This window comes from Podarcis bocagei (assembly GCF_964188305.1).
Source record: "Podarcis bocagei genome assembly, chromosome: 1".
Taxonomy (NCBI): Eukaryota; Metazoa; Chordata; class Lepidosauria; order Squamata; family Lacertidae; genus Podarcis; species Podarcis bocagei.
The window spans coordinates 131,966,731-131,981,155 of record NC_138125.1 but is presented as its reverse complement, the minus strand read 5'-3'; the positions used below and the strand labels follow the sequence as shown (position 1 = coordinate 131,981,155).

At 46.3% G+C, this 14,425-nt stretch overlaps 1 protein-coding gene across 1 annotated transcript in view; it reads right to left on the bottom strand.

Moving 5' to 3' along the window:
* Positions 1-10,834, bottom strand: part of ABI2 (abl interactor 2) — a 63,474-nt gene extending 52,640 nt beyond the window's left edge. Inside the window, exon 1 of the mRNA XM_081176975.1 lies at positions 10,710-10,834. The gene's annotated coding sequence lies outside the window, so the exon portion shown is untranslated. The remainder of the gene's footprint in view (positions 1-10,709) is intronic.
* Positions 10,835-14,425: the final 3,591 nt, after the last annotated feature.

Below are 14,425 nucleotides of genomic sequence, written 5' to 3'. Positions count from 1 at the left end.
TCCCCGTGACGGGGTGAGCTCCCGTTGCTCGGTCCCTGCTCCTTCCAACCTAGCAGTTCAAAAGCACATCAAAGTGCAAGTAGATAAATAGGTACTGCTCCAGCGGGAAGGTAAACGATGTTTCCGTGCGCTGCTCTGGTTCGCCAGAAGCAGCTTAGTCATGCTGGCCACATGACCCGGAAGCCGTATGCCGGCTCCCTCGGCCAATAAAGCGAGAAGAGCGCCGCAACCCCAGAGTCGGGGTCCCTTTACCTTTACCTTTTAACCATGACAGATACATCTTCATTCTTTGCTTGTGAGCATTCTCCCTTCTTTTATTTTCCTTCATAGATTTATATACCACTCAAAACCAAGATAGTACGTAAGCGGCTTACAAAATAACCACATACCATGTGAATGTCCTAACAAGTCATGAAATGGGGGAATTGCAATGCAATGCAATATAGAATGTTAAGATTTCTCCAAAGCCAAAATGTAGAAGTGCATTTTGAAAACATCTTAGAAAGTCACGGTTCCCTTTGTTCTTCCTCCCTACCTCTTGCCAAGGCACATTAGCCTGACTTCCAAATTCATCTGGTTTGAAACAGAATGCTGGGTTAGTTGGACTGTAGTTTGATCCAGCAAGACTTAAACTCTTAAAAACTCCAGCACCTCAATCACTATCTTCCCTTGTGTGTTTTCACCTCACAAGCATCGCTTGTTTCGAAACAATCCCAGGGCAATTTCAAGATGTTTGGAAAGTAACCATGGAGACACCACAAAATACAAGGACTTCTGCATCGATGTGTTTGGCTTCCTCTGAATACTCTGGAATTATCTCAGTCTTAAAGAATGAACCATTTGTATGTCACGTACCTCCAGACACGGGACAATCCTTGATGTATTTCAGAGCCAAGGAAACAAATGTTTATAAAGAGGAGTCTTTCTCTTTGTCCCTGCTCTGTAAGTTTTTCCACCTGAGATTCTCCATGCTTGTAAAAAGTTTCATGATCCAAACCCTTCGGATAATAGAGAACACATCTGCAATCTAAGCTGTTTGCTAATCCTGTTTATTTTATCTTTTCTTTTTTACTGAGTTAAGACTCTGTAAACCTTATTTATATTTTATAAGTCACTTTGTTCGACATAGCGATGCAGGGATAATTAAATAATTCATACTCTGCTAGGGATACATAGATTTACATTTGATGTGGACAACTGTCATCTAGATTGTGATACTTGATTTTCTTCAATATAAAAGGCGTTCATCTCATTCCTTCCAGCTGTGTGCCTACTTGTGCAAGCCTAAGCATGATTATAGGGACGCAGGTGGCGCTGTGGGTTAAACCACAGAGCCTAGGACTTGCTGATCAGAAGGTCGGTGGTTCGATTCCCCGCAACGGGGTGAGCTCCTGTTGCTCGGTCCCAGCTCCTGCCGACCTAGCAGTTCGAAAGCGCGTCAAAGTGCAAGTAGATAGGTACCGCTCCAGCGGGAAGGTAAACGGCGTTTCCGTGCGCTGCTCTGGTTCGCCTTTCTGACAATAAGGTTCTAGCTTTGGCGGTGGTGCATAGTAATAAATGCTTTTGTTTTTTGGGGGGACTTATCATTCCCAAGATGAAAATCTCAGGTGTTTTGGGGAAAGTTTTTTACGTATCTTTTTAAATTCATTATATATAGTTTCCCAATATTCCTTAATTATTTTCCAGCACCACGACGTGTGAATAAAAGATCCCTCAATTTCAGCAGTGGGCAGATTGGTGCCACCAATTTTAGGTTTCCACTACGGTCCAGAGGGATACTATACCGGGGCCACCCAGGGCTGGGTTAACCATTAAGCAAGGTCAGAAAGGTAGAGAACAAGTCAGTGTAAAACGTTTGAATATGCTGAACTGGCTGGTCTGACAAACAGGATAAGAGAAAATGAAGATAAGGAATAGGAGGAGAAATAGCTGTTTATTGACTATTTCAAGAACCAGTATAGACAAATACAGTTGTACCTTGGATCCCGAACGTCTTGCACCGGGGTCAACAACCTTTTTCAGCCGTGGGCTGGCCCACCGTCCCTCAGACCATGCGGTGGGCCGGACTATATTTTTTTGGGGGGGGGAAATGAACGGATTCCTATGCCCCACAAATAACCCAGAGATGCATTTTAAATAAAAGGAAACATTCTACTCATGTAAAAACACACTGATTCCCAGACTGTCCGCGGGCCAGACTGAAAAGGTGATTGGCCCGTATGTGGCCCACAGGCCTTAGTTTGCCTACCCCTAGTTTTGCAAGTCGAACGTTTTGGCTCCCAAATGCTGCAAACCCAGAAGTGACTGTTCCAGGTGGAAGTGAATCCACAACCTGATTGGCCTACAGGAGATTTCATGCTCTTTATTCAGCTCATAGTGGTGAGGAGGAATGGAAGTTCCCCCACAATATCTGCTTTATATACATTATTTACACAATGGGCTGCACGTGATTGGCTAATTCCGGAATTCTCCTGTAGGCCAATCAGGTTGTGGATTCACTTCCACCTGGAGCTGGATTGGGTGGCTCCTGCAGACCAACCATACTTCTGCATTGTTCTAGGACCAATCAGACTGCTGCATTCTGAATCCTATTGTTCTAGGACCAATCAGACTGCTGCATTTTGGATCCTATTCAACTCAGTACATAACAGTGGGCTTCTATAAGTCGAGACACAGGGATAACAGCAAGAGACCTTAGTGAGCTAATGGAACGGAACGACAGGGGCAGAGCAACTGCTTATATATATTTCCGAAGGCCTGGCCCACTCCCACTCTCAACATGATTGGCTGCGAATCGTAACTCAGAGCTGAAGAGCCAATGCCGGTAGCCCAAACCCTGATAATGCTACATGATTGGATGTCATGCATCGAGTCAGAACGCAGGAGCTTAGACTCATTAGTCCAGATTGGAGCTCAGCCGACCACAGACCACTGAATGCATAACATAGGGCAGTGGTTTTCAACCAGCATGCTATGGCACCCTGGGGTGTCTTGAAGGATGGTCAGGGGTGCCACGGGCAACACGGGTCCCTCTTTCCTTCCCTCCCTCCTCTGATACCCTCTTGCGTCTCTGCCTCCCAAAGGCTTGCACATCTGTTTGTTGCAGTGTTGTAAACAAAAATTGCCCTTTTCCCTTATGGAGTATCCAAGAGCCCATATAGAGTCCTTACATAGGTTCTCTATTGGTAGGAGAAAATAACAGAGGCCAACCAGAGAATATTGAGAAGCAAAGCAGCTAGTAAGCTTGATCTTTATTGATCTGTTGCAATAGGGTGCTCCCCTCACCCGCAGGAGAGGAGGAGGGACCCAGAAAAATGGCACACAAGGCCTTATAAAGACTTTTGAAATTCCCCTCCTGTAGATCAAGACCACCCCCAGAAACATCATACATACATCACAGAAGGGGTGTAACCTAAGACAGTGTTTCCCAACCGGTGTTCCGCGGCACACTAGTGTGCCGCGAGACGTTGCCTGGTGTGCCGCGGGAAAAATTAAAAAATTCGAAAGATAGCTTCATATCCGGAGAGGCAGCCTTCAGGCGAGTTTTAATTTTAATTTTCCTTCTCCCACTTAATGCCCCACGCTCGCCCGAGCAGCTTGCAGTCCTCAGTAACCACGGCGACCCAAGGGAGGGGAGGGAACAGGGAAGTCGAGGGTGGCGGCGAGCCGCGATGACGTCAGTGGGCCGCGCCGCCTCGCCCTGGCACGGTGTGAGAGCCCCGGCTAGTGGCGCGAGCTTCGGAATAAGTGGGATCCGTGTGCGCGAGACCGAGATCACGGGTAAGGAGCTCAGCCCTGGGCAGGAGGAAGCGGGGCCGCGCGTGCGGGCCACATCCCCACAGAGAGCGAGCCTCCCCCGGCCCACCACTCCGGGCAGGTCCACTCGCATGAGGGGGCAGCGATGGCGACGGCCAGCAGCTTGCCTGCAATGCCATCCCTCGAGCAGGCGAGGAGCCCGGAGGCTACCAGATGCGAGTCCTCTTTCCCACCCTGCTCGGGAGTCCAGAGCACTTGGTCGCATTCAGGATCTAGAGTGGGGAAGCGGGGCTTGTGTCTGGGCTGGACACATTGGGCTGCCTGTGCCGCTCGACCTGCGGGGAGAAATCAGGGTGGGAGTCACGACCGTGAGGCAGGGCTGCCAAGTGTGGCAGAAGAGGACACGGCCGTCGCACCTGTCCTTAGGTAGGAGCTTCTTCCGTGTCGACCTGCTGCCCTAAAGTCTTGGCTTTTTTCTTGGCTTTTTGGCGGTTGGCACAGAAGGAAAGCAAGGGGGAGGGGAAAAATTGAAACTTACACTTTCGTGCATCCCTCCCGGCGTGACGCTGCGCGCTGACGTCACGGGGCTGTAATGGTGGTGTGCCTCGAGATTTTTTTCATGAAACAAGTGTGCCTTTGCCCAAAAAAGGTTGGGAAACACTGACCTAAGACCACCCCTTAGATACATCACACCTACATCACAGAAAAGGCAGTCTAAAACAGAACATTTGAATGTTGTTTATCTCCTGTCTGGCAGGTTACTTGATTGGATTTCCTGGGGAGCCTGGCCATTCTTTAGCAGTGATAAATACTTAGTTCCTGGCCCATGTCACAGGCTCATACCCTATTCAAACACAGACATACCCTTAAGGCAGGATTTGTGAAGGAAAAGACAATGGAGAGGCTTTTCCACTTTGACCTTGCAGAGAAAACATTTGCTCAGTTTACGAATCAAAATGGTTCCAGGTTGGTCTTCCTGTGCTGATCTTTGTATGCGCTGTTATGAACATTACCATATATCTAAGACCTAAAAATTCCTATCACAATATCCCCCCTTTGGGGCTAGACTTTTTCTTCAAAAATTTTGCCCCACAAATAATAACATCATATGTGTACAGTGGTGCCCCGCAAGATGAATGCCTCGCAAGACGAAAAACCCGCTAGACGAAAGGGTTTTCCGTTTTTGCGTTGCTTCGCTAGACGAATTTCCCTATGGGCTTGCTTCGCAAGACGAAAAAGTCTTGCGAGTCTTGCCATTTTTTTTCTTCCCCCCTCTTTTTCTAAGCCGCTAATCCACTAATAGCCTTTTAGCCGCTAAGCCTTTAATAGCCGCTAAACCGCTAATAGGGTTGCTTCGCAAGACGAAAAAACCGCTAGACGAAGAGACTCGCGGAACGGATTATTTTCGTCTTGCGAGGCACCACTGTAAATGGATGCCTTTGTGCAAATATAGGATATCACATAAAAATAACACATGTTGCATTTTGTTACTAAATTACTTGTGGCATTCTAGCTCTTGGGAGAAACATTTTCTCAATAGTGTTCTATGCTATAGATTTAGCAGGAAGGTGCACTAATGACTGAAAAATGCAGTTTGCTTTGTCCTCCGCCATTTTTACAACAGCAGCAGCCCTGGCTGTAAGCGCTGCAGGCAAATGGTGCCTCTGGAGCTGGCCAGGGAATGCTTCCCAGGCTCCTGTGGGGCAGTGTGAAGAGGCACCTGTCTTTGGGGCGGGGGGCAGCTCAGAGACTGGGGGGGGCAACAGCAGCTGCCCAGAGGACTCCCAAGTAGAGGGGAGAGGAGGTTGAAAGAACACTCCACAAGCGAAGGTGTTTGAAAAAGGGTGAGAGGCTGCCACCTCTGCAGGCAAGGGGGGGACCTAACTGAGCTCCTGAGACCCACAGGGGTGCCGCAGAAAGAATGCAGTTGGTCAAGGGAGTCGCGGACTCAAAAAGGTTGAAAACCTCTGGCATAGGGCATCAAGGGAAACACCAGTTCCCAGCATTCTTGGGGTGGCAGGAATGTGCTTTAAAGGTTTAATGTCTTAGTGTCCTAGTCACTGGTAGACTTCAGGATCATGGGCCTAGGATCCTGACCTTTGGGCACCAATGCCTAAGTCTGCCTCTCTCTTTTTGCAGGTCTCTGTGCATTCCAATTGCAAGGCTCCAAAGCCTTCATTCATTTGAATTTAAATCTGAAAATCCCTCTTGCCATGACGGTGACAAGAGTGGTCTTCCTATAATCAACGTCCTGGCTACTCGTAATGATGAAATATATTGCTTGAATCCAGAAGGCTGTAATTGGAATTCCATTTAATTTCACTAATTCCAACAAATTAGTCCCCTTCTGTCAGATTCAATGGTATTCTAAAGTGGAGAAAATCTTAACTCTCTCAGTCTTCATTATCATAATAAACACCTCCTTTGGGAGAGCATTTACCCATTATTAGAATGTTTTGTGCATAACAGTTAAAGCCATGGTTTTCCCAGTAGTGATGTCTGGAAGTGAGAGCTGGACCATCAAGAAGGCTGATCACCGAAGAATTGATGCTTTTGAATTATGGTGCTGGAGGAGACTCTTGAGAGTCCCATGGACTGCAAGGAGATCAAACCTCTCCATTCTGAAGGAAATCAGCCCTGAGTGCTCACTGGAAGGACAGATCGTGGAGTTGAGGCTCCAATACTTTGGCCACCTCATGAGAAGAGAAGACTCCCTGGAAAAGACCCTGATGTTGAGAAAGATGGAGGGCAGAAGGAGAAGGGGACGACAGAGGATGAGATGGTTGGACAGTGTTCTTGAAGCTACAAACATGAGCCTGACCAAACTGCGGGAGGCAGTGGAAGACAGGAGTGCCTGGCGTGCTCTGGTCCATGGGGTCACGAGGAGTCAGACACGACTAAACAACTAAACAACAACAAAATGATCGGGGGTGTGTGTGTGATTTTAAAATAGCCCTAGTAAGACCCACTAGAAACCAAGATATTTATCAATGGCTGATTCGGATAATATTAGTCATATGTATATTCTGTGAGTGTGTGTGCAGAGAGAGAGAGAAAACACAATAGATTTAAAAGGTTCATTTTGAGCTTCCCTCTGTGAACCAATTTGACGATGTCCTCTGAAGTACGAAGCATATTTTTACAGGAACTCCATCCATTTCCCCCCTTTTCATTACTATTTTTCAGCAGACTTCGTAGACTGAAAGGATTCTAGAGGCTGCCTCTTTAGGTACAACCATGACTCACTGGTTCTTTCTGCCCAAGACAATGTATTTCTCTCCTATGGAGAGAAATAAAAAGCTTTTCTCTGCCAAAGAGGATGCTGACAAGAAGACTCACTAGAAGACAAGCAAAAGGGTGGGTTTTTTTCTTCCAACAGCATGACCTCATAACACATGAGATATGGGACAGGCAGACAATCCCAAAGGCTTGAAGAGCAAAAGCCTTAGTGATTTCACAGCAGCGGCTAATGAGGATCTGACACAGGGATTAGTTTTTAAATGGTGCTAAAAATCACTCTTAAATAACTGGGAAAACAGCCTTTTGTTTTTCTGAAATCCCTCCCCTAAAGATGCTCCTATCATCATAAGGAGGAAGTGATACTAGACCAGGACAGTCGGCCCTCAGGATATTTTTTCTGGCCCCTTGCAACAATTGATGCTCCCATTCCCTGCAGCCCTCAAACTGCCTTCCTGTAGGCACTGGGCTTTGGGAAGGAGACATGGGGGCTCTGGCAGGGTCCTAGAGCCCTCCAACCTCCTTCCCAAAGTCTAATTAGCCATTTCCCAGCTTTGGGAAGAAGGTGGGAAGGTTCTCGGACCGTGCCAGAGCTTTGCACCTCCTTTCCAAAGCCCAGTGCCTCGCTTTGTCAGCTTTGGGAAGGCAGTGAGAGGGCTGGGGGAGGCATCAAATTTTGGCCTTGCCTCCCCACCCTGCACAAGGCAGTGTGTGACCCACAGGTTCCATGTCAAAGTACTCTTGTGTCCCATTTGGTATGAAAAGTTGGACCGCCCTACTCCAGACAGATTAATGTGTGATTAATGGGATTTATTGGCAGTCCACTTTGGGGTATATATGTTTGAAGCTGGAGCTTTGGTCACAATAAAGGTAAAGGTAAAGGGACCCCTGACCATTAGGTCCAGTTGTGACCGACTCTGGGGTTGCAGCGCTCATCTCGCTTTACTGGCCGAGGGAGCCGGAGTACAGCTTCCGGGTCATGTGGCCAGCATGACTAAGCTGCTTCTGGCGAACCAGAGCAGCGCACGGAAATGCCGTTTACCTTCCCGCTGGAGCGGTACCTATTTATCTACTTGCACTTTGACGCGCTTTCGAACTGCTAGGTTGGCAGGAGCTGGGACCAAGCAACGGGAGCTCATCCCATCACAGGGATTCGAACCGCCAACCTTCTGATCGGCAAGTCCTAGGCTCTGTGGTTTAACCCACAGTGCCACCGCGTCCCTCTTTGGTCACAATGAATGCTTTAAATTTTTAGTTGTAACTTTTAACTTATGCCAATAAAGGCTAGATACATCAGTAAAATCATAAAATCATACAAAGTCATCCATACAATATATGAAAGACTAGATAACCACCATTGAATAAATCAGTCAACTTTAGATTTAGCTTTAAATATCTCGGCTAAGTACCCTGAAATAATCTTGGTAGTTTCGGAAGTATCATCCCTCAACAAATACTGGATTACAGACTCTTTGCAAATCAATGTTTTGAACTGTAAAGTAGTCACTAGGAGATCTCTGCAATGGGAGTGGAGAAGAGAACAATCCAAAATTATGTGATGTATTGTATCTGGTGTTTTCTTATTACAGGAACAGAATCTGTTCTGGAAGGGGATTTTTTGAAACCTTCCAAACAATACAGATGAGGGGGGGTGCATTTAGACGAGCTAGCATAAAAGCTCTGTGATGCGATGGAGTTTCTAAATTATAAAAGTAATTAGGCTCTATGGTGGGGCTGCAATCCTAACTAAGCAGATGAACATACAAAAGGCTGGGAGGGGTAGAGTTTTTGGATTTCATGATCTAGCAGCCCCTGCTTGATGAGAGAGAAGATTTGTGAGTCATCCAATAGAAGAAGGATTGCAATCCCTATTTGCCTGAGTTTCAGGGTAATATCAGAAAACCATGAATATCTCTCAATAAAGAAGTTACAGTAGTAAGCTTTCTGGGTCTGCATTAAAACGAATTTTTAGCCAGTAATTTTAGTTGCTGGAAAAGCAATGACAAACCTAGACAGCATCTTAAAAAGCAGAGACATCACTTTGCCAACAAAGGTCCGTATAGTTAAAGCTATGGTTTTCCCAGTAGTGATGTATGGAAGTGAGAGCTGGACCATAAAGAAGGCTGATCGCCGAAGAATTGGTGCTTTTGAATTATGGTGCTGGAGGAGACTCTTGAGAGTCCCATGGACTGCAAGAAGATCAAACCTATCCATTCTTAAGGAAATCAGCCCTGAGTGCTCACTGGAAGGACAGATCCTGAAGCTGAGGCTCCAATACTTTGGCCACCTCATGAGAAGAGAAGACTCCCTGGAAAAGACCCTGATGTTGGGAAAGATGGAGGGCACAAAGAGAAGGGGACGACAGAGGACGAGATGGTTGGATAGTGTTCTCGAAGCTACCAGCCTGAGTTTGACCAAACTGCGGGAGGCAGTGGGAGACAGGAGTGCCTGGCGTGCTCTGGTCCGTGGGGTCACAAAGAGTCGGACACGACTAAATGACTAAACAACAATAACAGGATCTTAGGTGATATCAACGGTCTTTAATGGCAAAGATTTGGCTGGGTCCTTCCCATAGGAGATAACAGAGCCTCTCCTTAGGCAGATTCTGCTTCACTCGTTCCTGACTTCCGAACCCTGATGGTATGGTTGCATAAATACACTGGCATTGTTTGAGCGCAGTCAGAGAAGGAGAATTCACCCCAGAACTGCACTCCAGGGAAGGTTCTGAAGAGATTGCTTTTGCGGCACTGTATTAGCTATGAGGGCATCAATTCAGGAGTGTTTCCGTGTTAGAATAATTGAAAGGCACATTCAACCTGATGTAAGTGAATAATAGGCCCTCATGATTATAACAGGGCATTTCTAGTGAAATCAGCTGAGCATCTTCACCTCCTTGCCACTAAGCGTGACGCTTCAACCTTGCGTGGCTTTTGGCCAACTCTCTGTGAAACGATAAAGCTGTCTGTGGTTGCCAGCAATGACATAACCACTTTTTTAGGCAGCTGCATATTGCAATTCAGCCTTTGCTTTCCTAGAAAAACTAGCTAGGTAGAAGCTGGAGCTTAATAACCAGGCAGGGTTGGGATGTCTCCCGGAGGTAAAGGCAGAAGGTGCTGACCTGGAAATGAGAGTACTTGTGAAGGAGATCTAATCAGAGTGGGAAGGAATTAATACTGAAGTTATGCAGGCTACCTGTTTCCGTTTCAAAGAAAGGATGGGGAGCCTGTGGCCTTCTGGACTCCCAACGCCCATAAACCAGTGATCAGGGGAGATGGGATTTGTGGTCCAGTTTCACATTATCCCTGGTCTATAGGATGACAAAAGCCATTATTTGATAATCCAGTAAGAAGTAAGCAGCACATAAGTGGCGCACAAAACACTACCAAACCATTCTACGTTCTAAATCTTATATTAATAATCCAAAAATTGAGAGAACAAGATACACGATCTACTACAGAAGCCACAAACAGAAAACTCATACAAGAGGGACAACTGAAAAACTATTGCGATCCAGGCAAATACAAGTTCCACTGTATCATTTCTTAATTCAACTATTGGACATTGTTTTTGAAAACAATTTCTTCCGATACAAAAATGATTTTTATGTCCAAATTAAGGTCGTAGCCATGGGTGCAGCCTTTGCCCCATCTGTGGCTAACATCCACATGATTGACTTTGAGAATAAATATTTTTTTTCCAGAATCTAACTTACTTACTTCTTACTGGTCTACTACGAGAATTGGCAGCACGGGTTCATTTCTTCATTATTTGATAATCAGCATACAGAATTACAAAGTCTGCCCAATGCCCGTGCAACCTTAACCGTATCTCTTGCCATCTCTTGGTCTTTTTAAAAATACCCTGTTTAGGAAAGCGATCTCTTTGGCAACAGTACGTCCATGAATTTTTTAGTGACGCCTCTTGTACTAGGCTGTGCATATATACAGTGCCTCAGTCATAACAGTGACTGCTCAGATTCCTTTGCGTTTCGCGAGCTGTGCTTGCAGATCCTCTTTCTTCTCCTGCCTGCAAATCAAAAAACATGGTGACAGCATGCGAACTCCGTCTCCCATTATTGTCATCTGACTTTGACATTGGAAGCATGAAAACATTTGGATGATGAGTCATCGGAGAGAAAGCCGCTGCCCTCCTCCTCCCATGTGATACGTTTCACTCTTTTTCCATAAGGCAGCCCAACTTTAGAGCTGTCGACGTTGCTGCCACGCAGTTCTTTAGCAAGAGCAGAGGGGTCTGCTAAGGCCTGGCAGAAACGGCAGCTCGGAGAGGTCTGGACAGAGAACAGAGATCGGAAGTCACTTTAGCAGATGGTGTCTTGCAAAAGCTAGACCCTTAGGACATGCTCACATGACAAAACCTGACATCGGTCTTGGCTGCTAGACAAGCGCAATGTTCCATACAGCTGTCTGTGGTTTTTTCTGATCGGTATGTGAAATGATAATTCACTGCATTGGAGTCTCAGCTGAAAATCAGTGTGGCCAAGCTGCATTTCCTCTCCGCTGGGTGTTTATTTATCATATAATTATCATGTGATTATTTATCATAATTATTAATACCTCTGGATCAGGGGTGGAGAACCTGTGGTTCTTCAGACATTCCTGAACTTCAGCTCCCATTGTAGGTCCTCATCCCCACACCCAATATAGACAATGTACTGGTTTGGGTCTACATGCTTTATTGTTGTTGTTTAGTCATTTAGTTGTGTCCAACTCTTTGTGACCTCATGGACCAGAGCACACCAGGCACTCCTGTTATCTACTGCCTCCTGCAGTTTGGTCAAACTCATGCTGGTAGCTTCGAGAACACTGTCCAACCATCTCGTCCTCTGTCATCCCCTTCTCCTTGTGCCCTCCATCTTTCCTAATATCAGGGTCTTTTCCAGGGAGTCTTCTGTTCTCATGTGGTGGCCAAAGTATTGGAGTCTCAGCTTCAGGATCTGTCCTTCCAGTGAGCACTCAGGGCTGATTTCCTTAAGAATGGATAGGTTTGATCTTCTTGCTGTCCACGGGACTCTCAAGAGTCTCCTCCAGCACCATAATTCAAAAGCATAAATTCTTTGGTGATCAGCCTTCTTTATGGTCCAGCTTTCACTTCCATACATGGGAATACTGGGAAAACCATAGCTTTAACTATACGGACCTTTGTTGGCAAGGTGATGTCTCTGCTTTTTAAGATGCTGTCTAGTTTGGGTGTGCAATGCTATACTCAAGATCTTCTGGCTCAGGCAATAGGATTCACAATACTGGTGGAACTCCAGATATACTGCCATGACAGATAGACCGGCGAAACCCTCTGCTGGCCAAGCCATCCCACTAACAAAAAGGGGAATGACTAAAACAAGAAGTTGTGAGCTGTGCAGGGAAGGAGCACAAAACATCAACTCTCTATGTTATACCCCTTCAATGAGGGCTCTTCCTGCTTTCTCGGACTAAGTCTACAGCTTAAGGTAAAGGTAAAGGGACCCCTGACTATTAGGCCCAGTCGTGACCAACTCTGAGGTTGTGGTGCTCATCTCACTTTATTGGCAGAGGGAGCTGGCGTACAGCTTCCTGGTCATGTGGCCAGCATGACGAAGCCGCTTCAGCGCACGGAAACGGCGTTTACCTTCCCGCCGGAGCGGTACCTATTTATCTACTTGCACTTTGACGTGCTTTCGAACTGCTAGGTTGGCAGGAGCAGGGACCGGGCAACGGGAGCTCACCCCATCATGGGGATTCGAACCGCCAACCTTCTGATCGGCAAGTCCTAGGCTCCATGGTTTAACCCACAGCACCACCTGCGTCCCAGACTACAGCTTAGGAGGGCAGCAAATGGCAATGATCAGCCTGCTTGTTGTGGCTGAATGGTTAGGGAACTGTTCTGCAGAGCACACTGTGCGGGTTCAAGTCCCAAGAATCTTTACCACCAAAAACGTTGGTTTTTTTTCCTAAACTCCCACATCTGGAGAGTTTTGGAAAATCACTCCAGGAACCCCCACTGAAGTCTACTCACTCCCTTCCCCTTCTGCAATTGCCTTCACCCAGGAGAATCCTATAATGGAGACCTTAATTATTTGCATTACTTTCCAGGTACCTGTGACTCATTCCTAATCAGCTTCAGCCTCCTTTAACTCGGTTCTTGGTTTAATTTAAATCCCCTTTGAAGTCTTTAGTTCCTGCTTCTACTCATTTCTAGTCTCTTACTAACACAAGAACGTGGGCATACCAGAACGACATACTAACATGGAGGCATGTCAGTTCTGCAACCCAGAGAAAACAACATTGTGCAGCATAAAATGCATGCCAGATCAATGTTTTGCAGAGTACTAAAGGTGGGAGGAGTACTCAAGGTAGTATCGTTTCTCAGATTGTGCACCTAATCCCTCGCTGTCCCTTACCAGCTGGCAGGCAGGAGTTGGAAGCCCAGCTTCTAGGGAGCTGCAGGTTCCCTACTTTGCCTTAGGTAAAGGTAAAGGGACCCCTGACCATTAGGTCCAGTCATGGCCGACTCTGGGGTTGCGACGCTCATCTTGCTTTATTGGCCGAAGGAGCCGGCATTTGTCATCAGACAGCTTCCGGGTCACGTGGCTAGCATGACTAAGCCGCTTCTGGCAAACCAGAGCAGCACACGGAAACGCCGTTTACCTTCCTGCCGGAGCAGTACCTATTTATCTACTTGCACTTTGACGTGCTTTCGAACTGCAAGGTTGGCAGCAGCAGGGACCGAGCAACGGGAGCTCACCCCGTTGCGGGGATTTGAACTGCCGACCTTCTGATCCGCAAGTCCTAGGCTCTGTGGTTTAACCCACAGCGCCACCCCGCTACTTTGCCTTACCTTCTATTTATTGTCCCCGAGGGGAATGTGGGAAAGCAATTTTACCAGGGACGAAGTGCAGCACAAATAAAACCACCGCACGCTCCACAGGTAACAATGCTTCTGTTATAAACTATTGTCTGTTTCCAAACCAAAGGTGAATCTGTGTGAATTGCATGTTTTGCTCTGGCTGCAAATGTGATTAGGTCTTTCTTCTTCAGAGTAATTTTATTTTATTTTTATTTTTTGGTCTTGCCAAGATCTTGGGGAAGTAGGGCGATGGTTTCTCATTCATGGATACAAAACCTAAGCACAGCTTGATAAGCGTATATATTTAAAGTAGATGAATAAATGTGTCAATTAAGTTAATTTGGAATATGCAGAAAATACAAAAAATATATTTAAGGAACCGCAGAAAGAGGGGGAAGGAAGTCGAGTTTTGGAATGTTAAAATGATTGTAAAATTATTGGAATGTATAAAAATGAAAATCATAAACAAACAAACAAACCTACACTTTTCAGGGTTGGTTGGTTGGATAAACAAAACAACAAACACACTCCTCCTTTATAATCATGAGGGCTAGAAACTTTTCTCTCTTTAAGCTCTGCAGAGCCTCCCAGA